This window comes from Astatotilapia calliptera, chromosome 14, assembly GCF_900246225.1.
Source record: "Astatotilapia calliptera chromosome 14, fAstCal1.2, whole genome shotgun sequence".
Classification (NCBI taxonomy): domain Eukaryota; kingdom Metazoa; phylum Chordata; class Actinopteri; order Cichliformes; family Cichlidae; genus Astatotilapia; species Astatotilapia calliptera.
The window spans coordinates 5,006,830-5,012,911 of record NC_039315.1 but is presented as its reverse complement, the minus strand read 5'-3'; the positions used below and the strand labels follow the sequence as shown (position 1 = coordinate 5,012,911).

General features: G+C 39.8%; 1 long non-coding RNA gene across 1 annotated transcript; it reads right to left on the bottom strand.

Annotated features, from left to right (window-relative positions):
- Positions 1-3,809: 3,809 nt before the first annotated feature.
- LOC113035993 (uncharacterized) lies at positions 3,810-6,062 on the bottom strand. The gene is made up of 3 exons (XR_003274412.1): positions 6,000-6,062; positions 4,848-4,957; positions 3,810-4,700 (listed from the first exon to the last, which is right to left on the bottom strand). It is a non-coding gene; the product is annotated as an uncharacterized LOC113035993 (long non-coding RNA).
- Positions 6,063-6,082: the final 20 nt, after the last annotated feature.

Below are 6,082 nucleotides of genomic sequence, written 5' to 3'. Positions count from 1 at the left end.
CAGAATCAACCTTTTGGGGTATATAAGACAACGTTTTACACACATTGGCGGCCCTGTTATTCATGATTTTGGAACTCTGACATGCCGGTTGTTTAGCTTTCATTTGCAGTCTCTCGTTTTTTGTCGTGCAGATATGGAAGAGTGTAATTGGGGCAAAAAGTTATTGCCTCCAGTGTTGCTGATCTAACAGTCAAACAAAATAATATTGCACTACACTACAGTTTAAATTTGAAATAGATTTTTTTATTAAGTAGGAAAATCCCAGTTCTGAAAAAATGGCATTCTTCATATACTATATGCTGTATACTGTAAGCATATTCATAGAATATGTCAGGCTGAAAGGGGAAAAACATCTGGGGTTATTGGTTAAGTTTCAAGCCATTTATAACTCATGAAGACACAGCTTTACTTCATGCAAGGGGCCTTTAAGGCTTCTCCTTATTTCCTGTCATGTATATACTCTTACATTGATGGATGCTCGTGTTAAACATGGGTTCAAATATTGAGCCTAAAGCTCTGACGTCAGACTACTCCAAACACACTTTTTTTTCTACTTTTTTCCTACATATCATTTCAGTCACACAGGTGTGGCTGTGAGCACTAAAGCCCCGCCTACCTGTGTTCAAACCAATCAGGAGAGGCTCTAATACAGCTTTCAGACGGAGTATGAGCTGGGCGGCTGCATCAATGGCCAGTGTGAATTTTGAATGAGCAGAACAGGTACAAGACAAACTGTGTCAACATGACATTTTAAATTACCCAAGCATCTGTACTTTTCAGCTATTTCAAATTGGACTAATAAGCGATTGTGATGGAGGCATACATGTCTGTATTATTGAGTGCCAAGTCAGGTAAATGGGAACTATCCAGAAAACTAGATTTGTAGTTATATTTCCAGCCACGTTTTATGAAAGTAGCATAAAGTTCCAGTCTTCCTCCCGGAAAAGATCTCTGGGTTTAATTAGAGAAGAAGACTCGATGACACGATGCTTGTTTTTGTTCTGTAGCTCCATTAATGTGGTGGCCTGACCCTTTGTAACAGCTTCACTCCTCCTCAGTTTTCCTGTCTGTAGCACCTCTACAGATGTCACCATCACCTGGATTCATGCACACGTTCAGTAGAAGTAACAGAAAAACCTTTTGTCTAGTCGTGTCATCACACAGAAGATCAAAGTTGAGCATTGTTATTTTTTTCAAAAGCCTAGAGCAGATATAATAATGAGTACTAAAGAAAGATCAAGACTTTTTGTTTTAATTTTGTTTACATTTGACATTTTGATGCATGTGCTTTCATTGTGTATTTGCTACTGAAAAGCCAGTGACAGGAACAGGTCTCAACTTTGTTCTGGTTCCTCAGAGAAACAAGTTTGTCTTCCAGTTAGTGCCAACAGAGAAAGTGCCAATGTTTACGAGGTTACGGAAGTGATTTCAGGAGGAAATGTTTGTCTTGTTTCTCAAACACACTGAAGTGGACTCAACAAAAGCATGTGATGTTCCACCTTTTTCTTTCTTTGTCTTTCTGTCTCGCTTCTTGTCTGCCGAATGTTTCAGTACATTCGTTTTAGTTCAGCGCTGTTCTGTAGTCGAGTCCACTTCATGGGCAAAACTTGAATTTAGCTGCCAGTCAAAATGATATTTTATGAGAATATTGTTCACATTATGCCGATCATGCGCCGCGTTTCTAATTTGTGTCACCTCAGAAAACTTTAAGTCGCTCTGTTGTGTATTTCAATTGTTAACTCTGTCATCTGTGATGAAATTCAGAATCAGTCGTGTGTGTGTGTGTGTGTGTGTGTGTGTGTGTGTGTGTGTGTGTGTGTGTGTGTGTGTGTGTGTGTGTGTGTGTGCGCGCCATTTATACAACATTTAAATTCTTGAAAAAATTGGATATTTTCTGTCACAATGAGGAGGATCCAGCTGTCACCTTGTTGACTGATGTAATAAAATGATACTGCGTGCTGGCTAATGCTTCCTCCTGACATGCAGAATTATGTGACCTGTTGATTTCATGAAGAGGGAACCACTGGCTGACTAGTAACTCGGATAAAATCATCACATGGTCTGCTCTTCTGGGCCATGTTTGAACATTTTGAAATCCACTCACTCAACCTTTGTAAATATTACGAAACGAACAAATATTTTCCAGACAGACCAAGAAGAAGTCAGACCTGACGTAATTCAGCTGACGTCTCATGGAGTCAATGAAGGTTTTTCATTGAGCTTGTCATGAAAAACATTCAAACCCATCCATCTTTTTTCCTAACCACTTATCAGATTCACGGTTACCAGCTGTCAGTGGGTGATGACCTATCCTCAGATTTCTGGAATCCGACCAAACAATTAATGAACATAAATATGTTTTAGGTTTACTCTTTGCCAAAATTGCTGCACATTATTCTAATTAATATATTAGCACATATCTACTTTATTGTTCTATGGATTAGCGTGGGACTTTGTTCATAAGTCCATAACTTTGGTCCATGTTTCTTATACTTATACAGGAAATATATAGATACAGAAAATATGTCTCGTCTTTGTGAAAGCCATTGATATAATTTATCAAGACAACTTAACCTGAAGAGGCTTTGATACGAATGTTTCTCGAGAATAGAAACTGTTGTGCGCCTGACAAACAGAAGCTGTAAACTAAACTGAAACAAGAAAATTCTGAAAATTAACTGTGAAACCAAAATAGAAACAAATTTTTCTGCTTTGGTTAAAAACTGACCAAACATTTAATAGACTGTCATTTTCACACTTTCACTTGAGGAAGTTTGAGGAGAATAAGGTCACGATATTTTCCGCAATCATCCTGTTTCACATTTAGCTTCAAACATGTCTCCACCTCTGGAGATACTCCACATGGTTCAAGGCAAAGGAGCTGCACCGACAGGGGGCGTAACACACATCTCCTCTCACTAGCTGTAAATATTTACTGCTCTGTCCTCACAGTTTCATAATCTGTCGTATTTTGGGAACTGGAGAGTTAAACACCGTGTGATGGTCACCACTGTTGGGCGGTGTTGAGAAAAGTTCAGAGCTGCAGGCCATGTTTGAAGGACTGATGATAATGTCCCTGCTTTTATTCTAGCACCATTTAATGTTGGCTTTTAATAACATCTATTTAATTGATTTTCATTAAATATTTGTTGCACATAGAGCCTAATGCATTTTGTTATATCTGCCTTTTACTGTCACGTACCCTCCAGTAGGTCAAAGATTTCATTAGTCTACAGGGCAGAATTCAGTTAATTACCTGCAAAGCAATTAAAATTAGTCTCACTTTGACTCTGTCATGCAAAAACATTGCATTATGTTGATTTTTAGAAAATATTACATCATCAGGAAAAGTAAAATCTGTAAATGTCTACTTTAGAATAAAATCCCTGGTATTGAATATGTGAACAGTCATCAACTTCTGCAGGATTAATGACACTTAATGCTGCTTCTGTAACATATGCAAAACCGTGTGGAACATCAGAAAACAAGCCAAACGTCTGCTAAACTTGATGGCCTGTGTTTTAAATGTGGCTTCAAAAAAAACAAACTTGATAACAGCTGCTGAACTGGTAAAAAGCTGCTGGTCACACGGCAAAAGATTTCTGGCCTGTTGGCTGTTTACCATCACAGCCTGACTATTAATACAAGGACATATAATAGTGCACATTGTGATAACCAACTGGGACATTGTGTGAGGAAAACAGCGTGTAAAATATCAAGCTGCGTTCTTGCATGTAATAATTCATGTTGCAGACTGCGAGAGGGGCTGAAGTGATTCACAAAATCACTGCATACAGATGCCTGTGAATACAACGTAAAGGAATTTTTTCATATTTATAGAAGATCATATCTTATTTCAGCTTTAGCAGCACTATCGCCTAATAAATTCTATTTTATTTTATCAGAAGCTGAAGACATGGACTGGTTTACTTTTTAACGTGATAAATAATCCAGTATTAGCGAGATTATCCTGTGTGGCATGTCACCATCACCTCTTTCCGAGATCAGTGGCGCAGAGAGAGTTAAGCACTTTATTTGCTGAGTCAGAGCAGCTGCCTGCCCGCTGTGCTATCATAACAGAGCTTTATACTGCAGGGTAGAAAACAGGCAGATGAGCAGCAGACTGCCCTGACCTCACCGTTTACACCGCATGAGTCAGCTGGCCTTATGCATAAACAGCACAGACAAGCCAGCGATTACTTCCAGGAGAAGCAAACAGAGCACAGTGAGAGTGTTTTGTTGTACCTAGTAACCGCTGGGTAAGAGCCGAACAGCCCAGGAACTCCCATCTGACCTTCACATGAAGCGGCAGATCAGTTAAGTTTCCGCCAACTTGAGTTAAAGGGGAAGTCCAACATTTGTGGGAAATACAGTACAGATGACATGCATAGCTGTCCAGGCTTCTTGAAGGACATTCAAAGCGCTTCTTTGCAGCTTGTTCTCTGTCATGATGATTCCACGCTGCTCTAATGATGGTGGGGTTAGGACTAAATTTGGCTTAATCACGGTATAAGACCAGTTTCAGTCCAGTTCTAGTGTAATCTGGCATATTTCTCTCTGTTCCCTTCCTTAAGACGGGCTTCTTGACAGCCTCCCTTACACTGTGACCATTTCTGCTGAGGCTTCATGAACAGCTGGATCAACCGAAGGGCCAGATGTGTCTCTCAGGCCTGTGTCAGGTCTTTGCAGGATTTTTTCCCCTTTAAGGACATGAATTTCAGATAATTGAACTTTTGTTTTTCCCAAAACATTGACTAACTTGCAGTTTCTATAGATTCAAATAAACAAATGGAACAAATTATGTTTTTGTAACATGGTGTACTTAGAGATAAAATTACTACACTCACACTTGTAGCTGCTGAAGGGACTTTTAATTAAAGGGGACCTGTAATGGTCACGAGCTGTCCAGGATGTCCCCCACTATGGTAGCTTGGAAAGGCTGCAGCCCCCTGTGACCCTGAATTGAATAAGCAGAAGAGATGGATGGATGGATGAGACATGAAGTTTTGAAAAATAAGACCAATGAATGTACAAGCAATCCCTTTGAGCCAAAAGCTCATGCTTCAAACAGTTTTGGGGTTTTTTCTCTCCCTGGCTCTCTATGATGGCATCAGTACCTGGTCAGCTCAAGCACAACAGCTCCACCCACCTGTTGTTCAGGTGTTGTTCAGTGAGCAGCAGTTGATCAGCAGCAAAACGAAAAACTTTCTTAAAGGGAGGGGTAAAGGTAGTAAAACAACCTTTCAGATAGAGGATGAACTGAGGTGCCACACAAAGGCCCAGTGTAAGACAAATAAAGATTATTTTGAATTTTAAATCAAGATAAACAGTTCTAATATAGTCCAAGAATAAATCATCATACATCTTTTGTCCATGTGAGCATTAAAAATGCTGTGGAAAGGCAGTGGGATGATCATGGATATCATGGAAACTGACCAGAATTCCTCCGTGGCAGAATAGACTCAGTTTACATGAAGAACTACTGAACAAAGATATGAACACTGGAAGAATTTAGCGGATTTCATAGGGTGTTTTCTTCTTATCATCATCAGGATCCAGAATGACTTTTCTTCTGCTTATCAAAATATTGAATGGCACATTCAGAGGAGGACACAGGAGGGCTAAATGTGTGGAAGGGTGTGGACTTCCTCTGAGCCCAAAACATGCGAAATAAAAGCAAAAACACTTTGGGCCGTAATACGCAAGAAAAAACGGTATTACTGTTCCGTAAGTAAGGCAGCACGGTGGTTAGCACTGTCGCCGCACAGCAAGAAGGTCCTGAGTTCAATTCCAAAAGCCAAAAGACGCTATTATTCTAGTTTTTCTTTTTTTTTCTTTCTTTCTTTTCAGGCGTTTTTTATTACAAGCACAGAGATTTTTTTTTTTTCTGGCGATTCTTAAGAACAGTGGTAATATTTTTCAGGCTTTTCTTGAAATTAGGGACGGGTGTATCACGGGAAAGATGTGATCATTTAAGTCTAATAAACGAATAAACGCACCTGGATTCGTGCAGGACCCAGGATGCACAACGGACTCTGAGCTGAACACACCCCCTGTTCCTGCTGTGGGAGGAGGATGCAGT